The 13945-nt window shown below is 41.8% G+C and overlaps 1 protein-coding gene across 3 annotated transcripts in view; it reads left to right on the forward strand.

The window, feature by feature from the left end:
* RORA (RAR related orphan receptor A) overlaps nt 1-13945 on the forward strand; it is a 424209-nt gene that overhangs the window by 57867 nt on the left and 352397 nt on the right. The gene's annotated exons all lie outside the window — the stretch shown is intronic.

Here is a 13945-nt window from a genome sequence, read left to right on the forward strand (position 1 = left end):
ATCCGGATGAGTACTGTGCCCCTGAAATTACATAATTTTATAAATATATAAAGCAACAGCAGGAGTATTGCGATTCAAGGGAACAAACTTTTAAAGCTGCAGTGTCCTTCCTTCCCCCCCTCCCCCCCCTTTTCTCCCCCTCGTCTTTCTCCTTTTGACAGTTTCTCAACTGGTGTGCTGTGGCTTGTTGTGAATGGGGGATCTGTGATTAAACCGGAGACGGGAGGTTTGTGGGTGACTTACTCACTTGAGCGCTGCTTTCCCCTAATTCATTTAAGTGTATCTTAACATATTTTCTCGCGGAGCGTATGATTTTGTAGCTGCTGTGGTTTCTTGAAGGTGCACAACTTTGCAGGGGATATCTTTGCTCCCTTCGATTCTCTCTTTACTGCTCCCCCGACCCCGAATAAAAACGCAGCAAACAAACACAAGAGTCTTTTGCTGTCGCTAGCTGCCCAGTCGTCTCCTGCCTCAGACTGCGCGCCTTCGCTGTGCGGGTTAGCTCGGAAGGTGCATCGGGGCGGTGGAAGTTTAGTGTTCGGTGCTGCTGCCCGATCGCCCCGGCGGTGGGAAGGGAGCCCCGGCGGCGCGGAGCGGGCCGGGAGCGCTCGCCTCTGCTCGGCTCCCGCCGCGGACAGGGCGAGGGGCGCCGGCTTCAAATCGCCGGAGTTTGCCGAGACGTGCGAGGGGGAGGAGGCTGCCGCTTTAATTACTTGTAAATAATTTATGAAGCGTTGCTCCTACGGGGGGGGGGGGGGGGGGGGGGGGAGCGCGCTGGAGAGGCTTCGCTCGGTAAAATCACTCGGTGAAGGGTAAAAATTAATTCAATAACGCGATGTAATAATACACACGGCTGTTGAAAGAAACGATGGGCGGGGAAAAGTACGTGCCCGGAGGGAGCGGCAGCCCCCTCGGCGGTCGCTGCCGGGGCTGTGGCGGCGATGCCCGGCCGCTGGCGGTGGGGAGACCGCCTTTCCTCGGACGGAGGGATTTTTGGTTGTAGGCTGAAATATGGCTGATCATGTGTTGGCTTGTGTTTTACAGTATTTTTCCCCTTTTGGCCACACCCCCCCTTCCCATGCAGCTTCCCACTCAGGGAATCCGCGTACAGTAAGAGCCATCGAGATGACACACGCCGCAACATTTAATTAGAGGCGATTTGCGAGCAGGGAGCGCGCAGTTAGGCGGATGCCGAGGCGAGGAGGCGCGGGCTCGACCGGAGAAGGCCGGGTGGCCACGGCCGTGTGTGCAGCGAGCACTTGGCTGCGCGGGGTATATTTAGAGCTTGCGAGAGTGGATTTGGAATGCAAGCGCCTTATGTAACGAGGTTAATCAGAAACACTGGAGAAATTTTCCTTAATTTGTTGGGGAGTTTCCTGGATGTTTGCGGAGCGACCGTAGTTGGCGGGTGTTACACAACGCCCCCCCCGCCTCTGTCGCCCCGGCCCTCCCGGCCGAGGGCTCCAGCGGCGCGGGCAGATGATGCTGCCGGAGAGCGGTGCCGGCCGCAGGGAGCCGGCAGCCGGCTCCGGCGGGCTTGGGAGAGGGATAACTTTGGGATCCCATAAATTATGTAACACTCGGCTGTCGTTCCTGTACGGATGCGAAAAGGAGAGGGGGAAGGCAGCTGGGAAGATCAGGCGGCTCTAGTGGTGAGGGTGTTTTCTTGGCGGTCCCGAATTGTTTAGGCTTTGGCACTGCTAACCTGCTGACCCATATGTCCCTCCTCCCCCGGGATTAAATAAGGAGGAGGAGGGGGCGAGCCCCGGCAGGCACACGCAGCCACAGGCGGCCACTCGCCCAGGCTCTCACTCGCCGCACGCAGCCGGCGCTGGGTTATGTAACAGCCTGAGCGAAAAGCGAAGGTCAGTGATGGAGGCATCCGTGTGCTGCACAATAGCGAGCGCTCGGAGCCCGGGCGCAGCGGTCCTCAAAGTGAAATGAAGCTCACGATGTTACTGGCTTCTGATTTTGAAGTGCTTGAGAGGGGTGAAGGAAAAAGAGAGTGGCAGCGATTAGAATGTTTGGGTTTTTTCGAATGATGTAATGGAGTTGGCAGAAAATACAAATCTACTCCTAGAGTGCAAACAGTAAGAGATCTGGAGCTGGCATTCTGTGCTACTGTTGCATGAATTAGCGTATTGGAAATAAATTGACCTACACACAACACACCGGCTGATTATGCCTTTCTAATAGTTGAAACCTGAAGATACAAAACGATACAGGAAAACGTGATGATAGTAACGTTTTGGCCTCTTTGAAACCCAGACTTGCTGGATTGAGTGTTAGATGTCCCTCTAGATTGGTAGCTTCCTTTTTTTTTTTAAGCTGTTGAAATAGAATTTGATTTCTAGCTTTTCATGCATTTAATCTTTTATTTCTTATGGCAACAGTGTGACCTTAATGTGTGATCAGTATAGGTGAAATTATTTTTAGAACAGGTACTTCATAAGCTCTTATGCTCGTTTGTATGTATTGAGTTCAACAATCTACATGTTCAGGTCATAATTCTGCAATGTGTTGTAAACTGGCAGATCTGGATTCTGTCGTAATCTGTATGGAGGTCCGACACAGATCAAAAGGTATTTAGATAAATGTACATACACATATTTGTCTTTAAAAAATCCTCATTTTTTGATTTAGTGAACCTGTTTAAAAAATAGAAATACTTGCTTCTTGCCCTTTGTTTTTCAGTGGCTGCAAAAATGCTTTGATATTTCAAAGTTTATGATAACCATTTTACGTGAGGAATGAAGAAAATAAAATTGAGGAAAAGGCCATTGAAGCAGGGAAAGTTTGCTGTGGAGTAAATTCTTCTTTACTGATTGGAATACTATATCTTGTTTCTTGATACACATACATGTTTGGAGTGCCAGGTCCTTATATAAGTTGATTTTTATTTTACTAGGATTATGCTGTTTCTGTTGTTCAACTGAAAACCTAACTCCTAAATTTATCTAGAACACCTTTCAACTGCAGAAATTCACTTTATATATGTAGTATATGGGAACATGCCAGCACACTTGCAGTCTGTTATCAAAACTCATAGTTAGAAAATTAACACCACACATGGGGAAAAAAAATTGGAAAATGGATAAAAAGTCCAAATTTCCCCCTGAAAGGTGTTTTAACTGCTAATCCTAATTGTTAAGTCTTTCCTAAGAGCAGTCATTGTCCAGCAGGTTCAGTCTGTGTGTGTTCTGCAGCAAGGGTTTGTGGTTTGCCATGGTTAGTAGAAGGAATGCCTTACTAACCAGTCCTGGCCCTGGACTGCACATGCTAAGTGTCAGTTATTTCACTTTGTAGGCTTTGACATCCATGAACTCCTGCTGCCCATGCTGCAGTGTGAGGCTTAATTTTCTACTGGTCCCCTTACTAGTCATAACTGCATAAACTACATTTCAGTAGAGAACTGCCATCTCATTAAAAATGGAAAGTATATAAAAAGCTTTTTCATCTGATTAAAAAAATGCTTTATTTTTTTTTTTTTACACCAAGCTCTTGGTCTCTGTGACAGGTCAATGAAGAGAGAATGTCTTGCTGAAAAAAAAAATTAAGCAGCTCTTACCAACACTGGAAGATGCTGTATGTAAATATTTTTATGGTGATATTTTGGTATTTAAGAGAAAGCTGCAGCTCTTTGGTTATGTGGTGTTATTTTCTTGCTGTTGAGGTACTGCAAGTGTTTGCTGTTTTCCAGAAGCTTTTGGAGTAAATAATCATGTTGTCTATTTTGACTAATCCTTTCTCTACTGATAGTTTGGTGGGTCCTGTTTTTTGTGTTTTGTTTTAATTTGTGTGGTGCTCCACGAGTAGGGATGTCACATCCTCAGGGCTCAGGGGAGACCTCATTGCTGTCTATAACTACCTGAAAGGAGTCTGTAGCCAGGTGGGACTTGGTCTCTTCTCCTACGTACCCAGTGACAAAACAAGAGGACACTGCCTCAAACTGTGCCAGGGCAGGTTTAGGCTGGACATTAGGAAGAAATTCTTTACAGAAAGAGTGATTGCCCATTGGAATGGGCTGCCTAGGGATGTGGTGGAGTCACTATCCCTGGAGGTGTTTAAAAGGAGGCTGGATGAGGCACTTAGTGCCATGTTTTAGTTAATTAGAAGGGTTAGGTGATAGATTGGACTTGATGATCCTAGAGGTCTGTTCCAACCTGGTTAATTCTGTGCTTCTGATTGTTAATCATGACATGGGTAGGTTCACGGTGTGCTTCAAAAAAATCCTTTATTGCTAGATATTTTCCATTTCTGGGTTTAGACTATGGAGCATAGCTGCAGTACAAAATCTCTTTGAATTTTGTAAGTTGGGATGTTTTCTATTGATTCTTTGGGTTGCCTTTGTGGTCATTGAGGGCTATTCTGTGTGCACCACTGATTTAGTTCTATTTTGGTAAGTGCTGTGTGCTACAAATCCTTTAAAGGATGACATTGTGTAAAATGTTTGTAGCATAGAAGCAATAATAGCAGCAGTATGTTGTTAGGAACAATACAGTCCTCTTTTTTTGAATAAACTGTAACCTATTCTCCTATTTTATTTGCTTGAGAATCATCTCAGGAGATCATAAATGAGAATGTAAATACTGTTATCATTCAACCAAATGCTGTAGTTCCACTAAACAAAGAACATATTTTGTAATGGAGTTACAGGCTATTTGACAATTTCAGTTTTGGGTATAGCACTGTGTTTGAATGGAGAGGGCAATTTCAGCTTTGAAAGGTTGTCTGATTTGGTTTTTTTCTTCTAGTGTTTGTTTTCTAAGCTACAAAAATGTGAGCTGGGGAAAACCTGGAATGACTCGTTTGATCTTGGTGATCTGGAGAATAGAAGCTCTGAGAAGACATGGTGGCCTTCCAATACCTGAAGGGAGCCTACAAGAAAGTTGCTGGTGAGGGACTTTTTAGAGTGTTAGGTAGTGGTAGGACTAGGAGTGTATCCAAGCTAGAGGAGGGTAGATTTAGATTAGATCACCATAAGGGTGGTGAGACACTGAAACAGGTTGCCGGGGCGGGGTGGTGGTGGAAGCCTCATCCCTGAATGTTTTTAAGGCCAGGGTAGATGTGGCTTTGGGTGAGAGTGGAGAGCATCCCTGCCCATGGCAGGGGAGTTAAAATTACATGATCCTTGAGGTCCCTTCCAGCCCTGACAATTCTGTGATTTAATCTGCAAAGGTATTCCAGTGAAAAAGAAAGGGGGAGAAAAAAGAAACATGATTTTAAATTGCTCTTGTATCTGTATCACCCTTGAAATTAGTTTATGAGCAGGTGATTAATTTCCTGATGGAATATTTTTAATTTCAGTGACAGTTTCAGGACAGTTTCAGCACAATTTCAGTGACAGTTGTAGGAACAAATGCAAAAAAATAAATAATTAAAATGGAGGATGTATCTAAATGCACTGGCAAGTATGGCTTCTGTGTTTCCTTGCTGTCACAACTGTCTCCTGGTTGTGAAAGACAGAGAAAGGGAAAGGGGACTGCTGGACCCAGGTAGTCTACAGTCTGTAAAAACAGAACAATACACTTGATTTAGGGCCTTCCATTTCTGGACTGCCAGGCAATTGTTACTGCCTCAGCTGTCTGTCCATCCCAGACATTTTAGCTCTAGGCTCGTATGCCATCAAAGACTTCATGTCATCTCAGTTCCTTAGGGCAGGATGTTACAGGGGAGGAAACAGTGTCTGCTTCTCAAGTGCAGCCAAACTTCTCTGTCACACTTACACCTGGACCTGAGCTTGCTAGGGAGACTCTGCAGTTTCCTGAGTTCTTGTGGCTTTTGTAGAACTAAGTATGACATTGGAGAAACTTAAAGGTGCGTGGAAGTTTCCACACTTTATATGCAGCTTTCTGCTGTCTGTTTTTCTCCTCTTCTCCTGAGGCAGTCTTTGTAGCCCTGGTAGTTACTTAAGGACATCTGCTTTATGGAGCTGTTAGCTTTAAAAATGTATATAACCACATCTGGGAGACATTTTGTGTCTTCTTACCTGCACAGATTCTAGCAGATGTGTGGAGATAAGCCCTGCAGAATTTAAGTCCTCTACTATCATTAGGTGTGTGGTTAATACAGTTCCTGTCATAAATTAATTAGACTTCATGTTACGGGTTCTTAGTTTTTTTGGCTCTAGTGTTATGATGGGAGACTCTTCTATACTTCTATTGTTTTCATGATTAGAAAGCTTCTCCTTACTCCTTATTAAGTGAATTCATGATCAGTTAGCTTGTTAGCTTCTTTAAATGTTGGTTGTAACATCCCCTTGGTCTGAACTTGAGGAAGAGGCTGATATTGTATTTTGTAATAGCTGAACTAACATATGGAGCTCTATTCTCTGATGCATGGGTTAGCACTTCACATCTGCTGTAGAGGATCTGTCCTGGTAGAAACATGAGAATCGCTTGGGCCATACATCATGAGGAGTTAATTGTCCAATTTCTGGAATTAAACAGTGTAAAGGTTGTGAATTACTCTTCATGCTCTTATCTGAAGTCTCATCCAGGTATGTTTCGTTCTTGACAACTGAGCTCTTCAGAGGCGAAGTGTGTTAGGGTGTGTACGTCTGCAAAGAAATTGTGGGGCGTTATTTGACAGTGATTTAATCTTGCAAGTTAGTCTCGCTGCCTTGCTCATTTGGAAGAATCCCCAGGTGTTTTAAACAGTATTGGGAACCATTTTGCTTATTACTGAAATGCAGCCACTTCTTGTGTGGAATCTGACAGCAGTTTAATGGTGCTCAGCCATGCTAAGCAGATCAGAACAACGTAAAGAATATCATACCTGATTGAAACATTCAGAGGGACTTTAGGTACAGATAATATAATTATCTGCATTGGAATTGGGTCAAACAGCTCTATTCCTGTTGAAAATTACCGGATATTTTCAGTGGCAGCGTATGATCAAGAAATTGGTTTGAAATGCCTCCCTGAAAATGATACCCCCAGCAGTTAGATAATCGAAGATCCTGCTGCTTACCCTATTGTTGTGACCAGTTGTGGTATGATCAGTGTTTCCTTCAGGTATTTCTAGATGTATTAATTGTTTGGTCCCATGCTGATATGTGAAATCTTACAAACCAGTGGGGAACAACTGGGATATTGCAGGTCTTGCTTTGTAAAGCAGATTCCTGTACAGTTGTGTTCTTTAAATAGTGAGGTATGCTGCTGCGTGTGAAATGTTAACAGAGGCTTTAAAAGTGGTTGTGGGGGATCTGTTGATACTAAGGCTGTAGGGTATGGGGGAGGTGGGTGTCACAGTCCTTTCTTTTGAGGATATTGGGGAGTATGCCCTTTCCCAGTTGTTTTCAATTCCACCTCCCATGTAATCTAGCAAAAGAGGTTATAAACAGAAGATCTGTACAGGAACAAAAGATAAAATTCACGATCAGCTGAACATACATAAATGTTCCAGTAATCACGACCAACTACAGAGTCTTTCATTTGTAATTTAATCTAATAATTTCCATGCACTTCTGAAAGAACACACTATGAGACTGGCAACTTCTGAGAAATTGCTGTGCTGTTACAAACAGCATTTGAGCTGGCATTATAACAGCATGATAGATAGCGAGATGGAGAACAAAGTTAGCGGTTGAAACTGAGCTGAGAGAAATTGCTAGCAGAACATGAGAAAGCAGAGTTGGATTATGATAACCTCCCTTGTAGAATCAAATTAAACCTTTTCAGAGGTTTTATTGATTTCTAGTTTGTAGTTGTACTATGTATTTACCTCACATGGGTACATGAGATTAATGAGGCAGGTGTAGTGATCATGGAGTGAAAAACTGTGGTGCTGCTGTTCTTTTTACATGCTTTGTTTTGTGCAGACTGTGGGATATTTACAACATTAATTGACAATATGTCTGTGTGCTTTAGTTCTGCAACTGTTCAAATGGATTGGAAGTGCTTAGTTTACAAAAGTAGTGGTAATAAACTCCTGAACTCTTAGAAGGCTGAACAGAGAGACCCCCCCCACCCTATTTTATTACTCAGAAGAAAATCCTTAGAAAAGATGTGCTCATCCAAAGAGATGGTTGGTATGAAGAGTGGGGTTATACATGGCCAAGAAGGCTGCAGATGACTTGGAAAATATGACTGAAAGAATACAAAATGAAAAGTAAACAAAACAAAAAAACCCCTCACCCAAATTAAACCAGAGATAATAGACTATTTGCCACAGGTGCTATCAAGTATGCATCCAATAGCATTGCCAGCTCTTCAGGTATGAGAACATTTATTTTCCCTAGTTACATAGAAGTGTATGCCATATACTTCTGCAATAGAGATATATGCGAAACTGTAGACACTGTGGGGAGGACTTAAAGTATGTATTAGTAGAGCTTGACTTGACTGTTCTGGCACAGCAACAAAGTCTATTAGGTACAGTCACAGATAAAACCAAGGCTGAGGTTTGTGAAATACAGGTTATAAGTTTTATTTTCTTTCTGTCATGGAAGTGAGAGAGATTTCTTGTCATTGTTTTTCTTCAAAGGTAGAGGTGGGAGAAATACACCTTTTAATGAACTGATAAGTGACTGCCAAAGTCTGTACCAGGTGTAAATCAACTAGAGGGATGTGCTGCATTACCATTAACTAAGGGCAGAATAGTAATGTTGAAACAATTCCTTGGAAAGAAGTCTTGAAATTTGAGAAGATGGGCTAAAGTACACCTTTTGTTAATACTTTACGTGAAGTCAAAAGCTGTTGCTGTAAAACATGTGTATTTAAAAGGTAAAATTAAATTAAATTAAAACTGTTTCAAATGAAACTAGGATGTATCAAACCTCACCTCTTTCCTTGTGTCATGTATTGTTTGTATAATCTTCTGGAGAAGTTTTATGAGTCATTTGTGTTGTCCTGGGCTGTTGGGTTGTTGCAGACAGGCCTTCGTAAAAATCTGATGAAATACACTCTGAACAGTTCACATCTGACATTTACTCAAGTCTTTCTGAGATAATACACATGAAAGTAAGTCTGTTAGCAAAAGCATAAAAGCAAAATCTTTCCAGGGTTGATGCTTGGAGGAATAATGGGTGGAGAAATACCCAGTGATGTTGTCTCTAAGCATTTTTGCCCGTCTGTCAATGGCCAACCAGTCTTTATGTTTTGAGAGTCTTTAAAACCCAAACTGGTAAATTGTTGCCTTTCAGCACTCTTGGCATTTCTCATAGTAGAATATTTTCTCCTAAAGTCATGTGTGTTTTTAAAAACTGAACTAATCTGATCTTCGTGAACATGAATCTGCAAGAGATCAGATTAAGGTCACTCATATTTTAGCTGCATGGAAGCTACCCTTGGCTATTAGAGGAGTTATGCTCTGCTGGCAGAAGACTTGCTCCTGTGAGAGTTGATGTGCATGTTTATTATTAACTGTTGTGAATGGTTCTGTTAGTGTCAGTGATACTAGTTTATTGTACAGTACTAGAGTATGTGCAGTGGAGATTAAGGGAAGACTGCTAGTAGTCAAGACCTGTACTTTGAAGTTATTAAAATAAACCCAGTAAATTCTCATGCCAATGAAAAGGACTGTGGCTGAGAGCTGAATGAACTGTCGTTTCAGGATAGGTAGGGTAGGTGAGTATTTGTTAACTGCTTTGAGAGATAGATCATTGCTCTATCATAATTTTGCTTGCAGGTCATAGTGTGCCTTTGCTGCTGGGGAAGAATTTATATTCTTATTTAAGAGTATTTGTTGGGAGATGGGCAAGAATTTGTGTACAGAGCCTGAGTTGCACTTGTTTGCTGCTCTGTGTGGACTGCAATTCCTACAATTACTAGAAGTTTTATTTTGTGGTTGTTAAAATCCTAGCTGTATTCCTGTAACAATCAAAAGGTTTTTCTGTTCCCTGATGGAGAAAGAAAAGAAAACAAATTGTAGGGACTTCAGTGTAGAAAATCTAGAAAGCTGACTATTGAATTGACCTCGTTTATAATCTTTCCTGATTTTGACTAGTTGTAACAAATGTGTTTGTGCTGTCTTGGTTGCATCTGACAGGGTTTGACTATAAATTAATTCTCTTCCCATATTTGTTTTCTGAGTAAATTGCTCCGTAACACTTCATCTTTTCTTAAAGATTCCTGGCTCTAGTTCATGAGAAGTTGCCTTTTTTTTTTTTTTTTTTAAAGCATAATACCGCACTGAAATTGCCATTCCAGGTCAGCAGTGTCCCAGAGATGGTCTAGTGTCACTATGTCACTATTGGTGTAATATCCAAGGCTATGCCAAAGAACAAGGGAAGGTAATTTTTTTTAAGGGGAAGTAAAACCCTTCCAATATGCTAGGAAGTCATTAACTTTCCACAGCAGTGCTTGCATCTCTTAGAAACAGACTCTGAGTTCTGTCACTAAAATCTTTGGTTTCAGTTCTCTGAAGAGCACTCCTCATTCAGCATTCACCTTAGAGGGGTTGAGGATAAAAGAGGCTGGACAAAGCTAGGGTCATTGGAGCAGCTAGATTTACGGATAGCCACAAGCTTCCATTTAGCAGACTGTATTTAGTCTCAGTGCTGGGCTTCTCTCTTCTAGCCATGTACTAAAATGGCTGACTGGTGTTCCTAAGTCCACCTTCCTCTTGTTTTCAGCCCAGTTTAGAGACTGTAGAAATAGCTTGTCAAAAATCTCTGCAATTGGCAAGTCTCCTCTGAATTTCTTCCACGTATTCTTTTTTTTTTTTTTTTGCCACAGCAGAGGTTCAAAGCAGAATGTCTTTAGGGATTTGAGAGCAAATGAGCACAAGTGGCGAGGTAGGGACTCATGCCAATATACTGAAAATATTTTGTTGCATTGCTTTTCTCTGCACACAGCAGAATGCACACTGGAAGCAAACTGGGCTCTGGAAAGGCAGCAATAGAAAATGTAAAAACAAATGCAGAAAGGAAGTAAATGAAGCCAAAGGAGGGAACAGGGTAGTTTTGGGTAATGAACAGTAAAAGAAAGATGTGGCACTTAAGGAAGAAGTGTAATGAAAGGGCACAAAGGAAAGATGAGTGATTTGGAAAATGGCCTGAAAAAAACCCATACATTTGGAAAAGGACTGGAGTAGGAAGGGAAGCCACAATGCCTATTGAGGGAGAGGGGATATTTACTGCTTTATTGCCTTTAGACAATTCATATTCTGTGATCTTGTCTTTACTATGGAATGTAGTAAAATCTATTTTAGTGCATGGTGGGGTCTCAAACAGTTGCCTTTCACAGATTTGCTTCAGCACCCTATTGTTTCCAATGAGCTCTGACTAAATGCTTTAGCCATAGATGTTGAGCTAATGTGTTATATGAATTATTTGTCTTATCTCAGTGCTGTGAAATTAGAAGCCCTTTCCCACAGTGTGTTAAGCAGATTAGACTGAAAGCCTGTTTTTATGGTCCAGGAACAGTGTAAATATATATTTTTTTTTAAGAAAAAAAAGGAGAAAGAAAAAAAGAAGTTGTGACCTATCAGTGGGATGCTGTGAAGAGGCTTTATGAAGCTTTATGGTTTTTGTAACCTAAATGGTGAAATAAGTTCTAAGCTTTCTTTGAAAAGGTTTGTGTTGTTTTCTCAGATGCCTTTCATCAAAGGGAAGAGCTTGGGATTGGTAGTTACTACTAAGATACTGTATGTTGTTGTCTTTTGTAATTAACTACCTCAGCAGCTGTGCAGTTCCTTCTTCAAAACCCTGTAAATTACTAAAGGGTTGCATTTACTTTCTGGTAGACAATCCTGGGACAGATTTCAGGCTACTATTAAAAGTACATCATATTAGAGGCTTATATCAGATACTTTCTTTTTGCCAGAGAAATTGCTTTTAAAAGTAATGAAGTGATGTCTTTGCAGAGGTGTGTATGGAATTGAGGATTCATCTTACCTGGTCCGTTGAATTCCTGTCTTGTGTATCAGTCCCTCTTCTCTTATAGGTAGGATATATTTTAGTTACAGTGTGTTTTATTTCCATCAACTTACTCTGCTCTTCTTGTCACAATGTTTCGAGACACTTTATGGGATAACAGCTCTTCTACCTGTGTGGTATTCAGCACATAAAACACCCTAAGCTGTAATGAAATTATTGCAGACATTACATATGCTGAAGAGGAGCATCTATTGTATTTGAGCAATAGCTTAAGACAGTGCATGTTACTGTAATGTGTATTTGGGAGGAGGCAAAGTAGGTGAGCATTGCACTTCTGCTGGACACGGTTCCTACTTCTGTAGCATTCTCATTAGCTTGTCTAATTTCTCTGTATGGATATAAGAAACAAGATTCGTACATAGAATCGTATATGGACTAGGTTGGAAAGGACCTCAAATGTGATTTACACCAACCTGCTTGCCGCAGGCAGAGATGCCGCTCAGCTAGGTTCATCCAGTCTGGCCTTAAACACATCCCGGGAGGGCGCATCCACAACCGCTCTGGACAACCTATTCCAAAGTCTCACCACCCTTGTACTGAAGAACGTCTTCCTAAGATAAGTCTAAACCTCATTGTCCCTAGTCCTGTCGCTAGACACTCTTATGAAAGGTCCATCTCCAGAAATGCTGCTCCTTGGGTGGAAATGCTGATGGACTATGCTGAGTTGTGTTGGGTGTTAGAACAGGGAAAGGCAGGACGTGCAAGAGACTTTGCTCATTGTTTCCCTGTTGATGAGGTAAGTCAGCAGCACTAGGCCACTGCCAAAGAAGGTACTTCAAGGTTGAATTTAGGCATTTATTTCCTACAGAAGGAAGGATTAGGCAGAAGTCAGACAGTTTCCCTCTCTCAGTGTTGGAGGAGGAGGCAGCAGCTGTGCCTAAACAGTTGTTCTCATTCTTCTCCAGCATCTGTTCCAGGTGCCCTTTCATAAAACTAACTCTACTCAAGCATGTGTCCCTGGGACACCTGTGTGTTTTGATGGCACAGGAAATGGAAAATTCACACTCTGTCACTGGTAGGGCAGCCTGAACTGCTGCTGTGGACGCAGCTATGTCAGCAGAATGGAGCAGCTAGGGTGTGTTTGAAGGAAGTGTGTAGCAAGTGTTTGAAGGAAGGGTGTAGCAAAGGCAGCAGAATTTCTTTGCTTAAAAAATTCCCTCTGTCAAACTGTAGTTTATAATATTGGAGCTGGTGGGGACTGGGAAAGAGAGCAGCTTGTTTTTGTCATAGCTGTGTTAGCAAAGGCTCTGCTGTATAGGCAGTGCTTAACAATCTTGCGTGCATCTCTCTGGTTAGCCCTGATCAAGTGGCAATTAATACAGTTGCTGTCCAGAGCAGTTACATGGTTTAATTTCTGTGTAAGGCTTCAGATCCCTTTGGAAGCTGTGCACTGCAGTTTTGTGTCCCACAAAAAGGTGCTGTAGTATGTTATGTGTTAAAACTTTCAAAGAAATAGATAAATGGTAGTGGGGAAGCAGTATTTTTCTTTTGGTCTGAATTCTTACCTGTTGTGAGCATTTTTTTTCTGCATATCTTGACCAGAACATCACAGGGAAGTGTGGTTTTGATCTGTCTCATGCAGCATCTGATTATTGCAGCCACATGTAAGTTTAAGTGTAAGCAGTTGAAGCATTTGTGTAATGCTGCCATTCCTGTGTTTTCTTTCTCTAGAAAAGTAAATATTTCTACGTTACTATTTTCCAGTGACGTGTTGGTTGTCTTCTTTTTTTCCTGTAACCACATTGCATTTGATCTGCATTTCTTTTTCGTATTTTTCCAGTGTGTTTTAAGCACAGAGGCCTGGAACCGCTGGACATAGTACTGAGAGAAAAAAGCCACAGACATAAACCAAGAACATATAGGGAGTAATTAAGCTATCTTAAAATTAAGGCATTTGAAAATTTTAATACCTTGGAATAAGGTTATTTGAATTTTAAACATGCTTGAGATTTAAATCATATTAAGAATCTGTTCTGCATGACTTCCAGCCTTTTATTAAGGGCCAGGCAGCCTACTTGCCTCCTGTCAGAGGTTACATTTTAGTTGTGATTTGCCTTCTAGTGT

Source organism: Pogoniulus pusillus, chromosome 17 (assembly GCF_015220805.1).
Source record: "Pogoniulus pusillus isolate bPogPus1 chromosome 17, bPogPus1.pri, whole genome shotgun sequence".
NCBI classification, from domain to species: Eukaryota; Metazoa; Chordata; class Aves; order Piciformes; family Lybiidae; genus Pogoniulus; species Pogoniulus pusillus.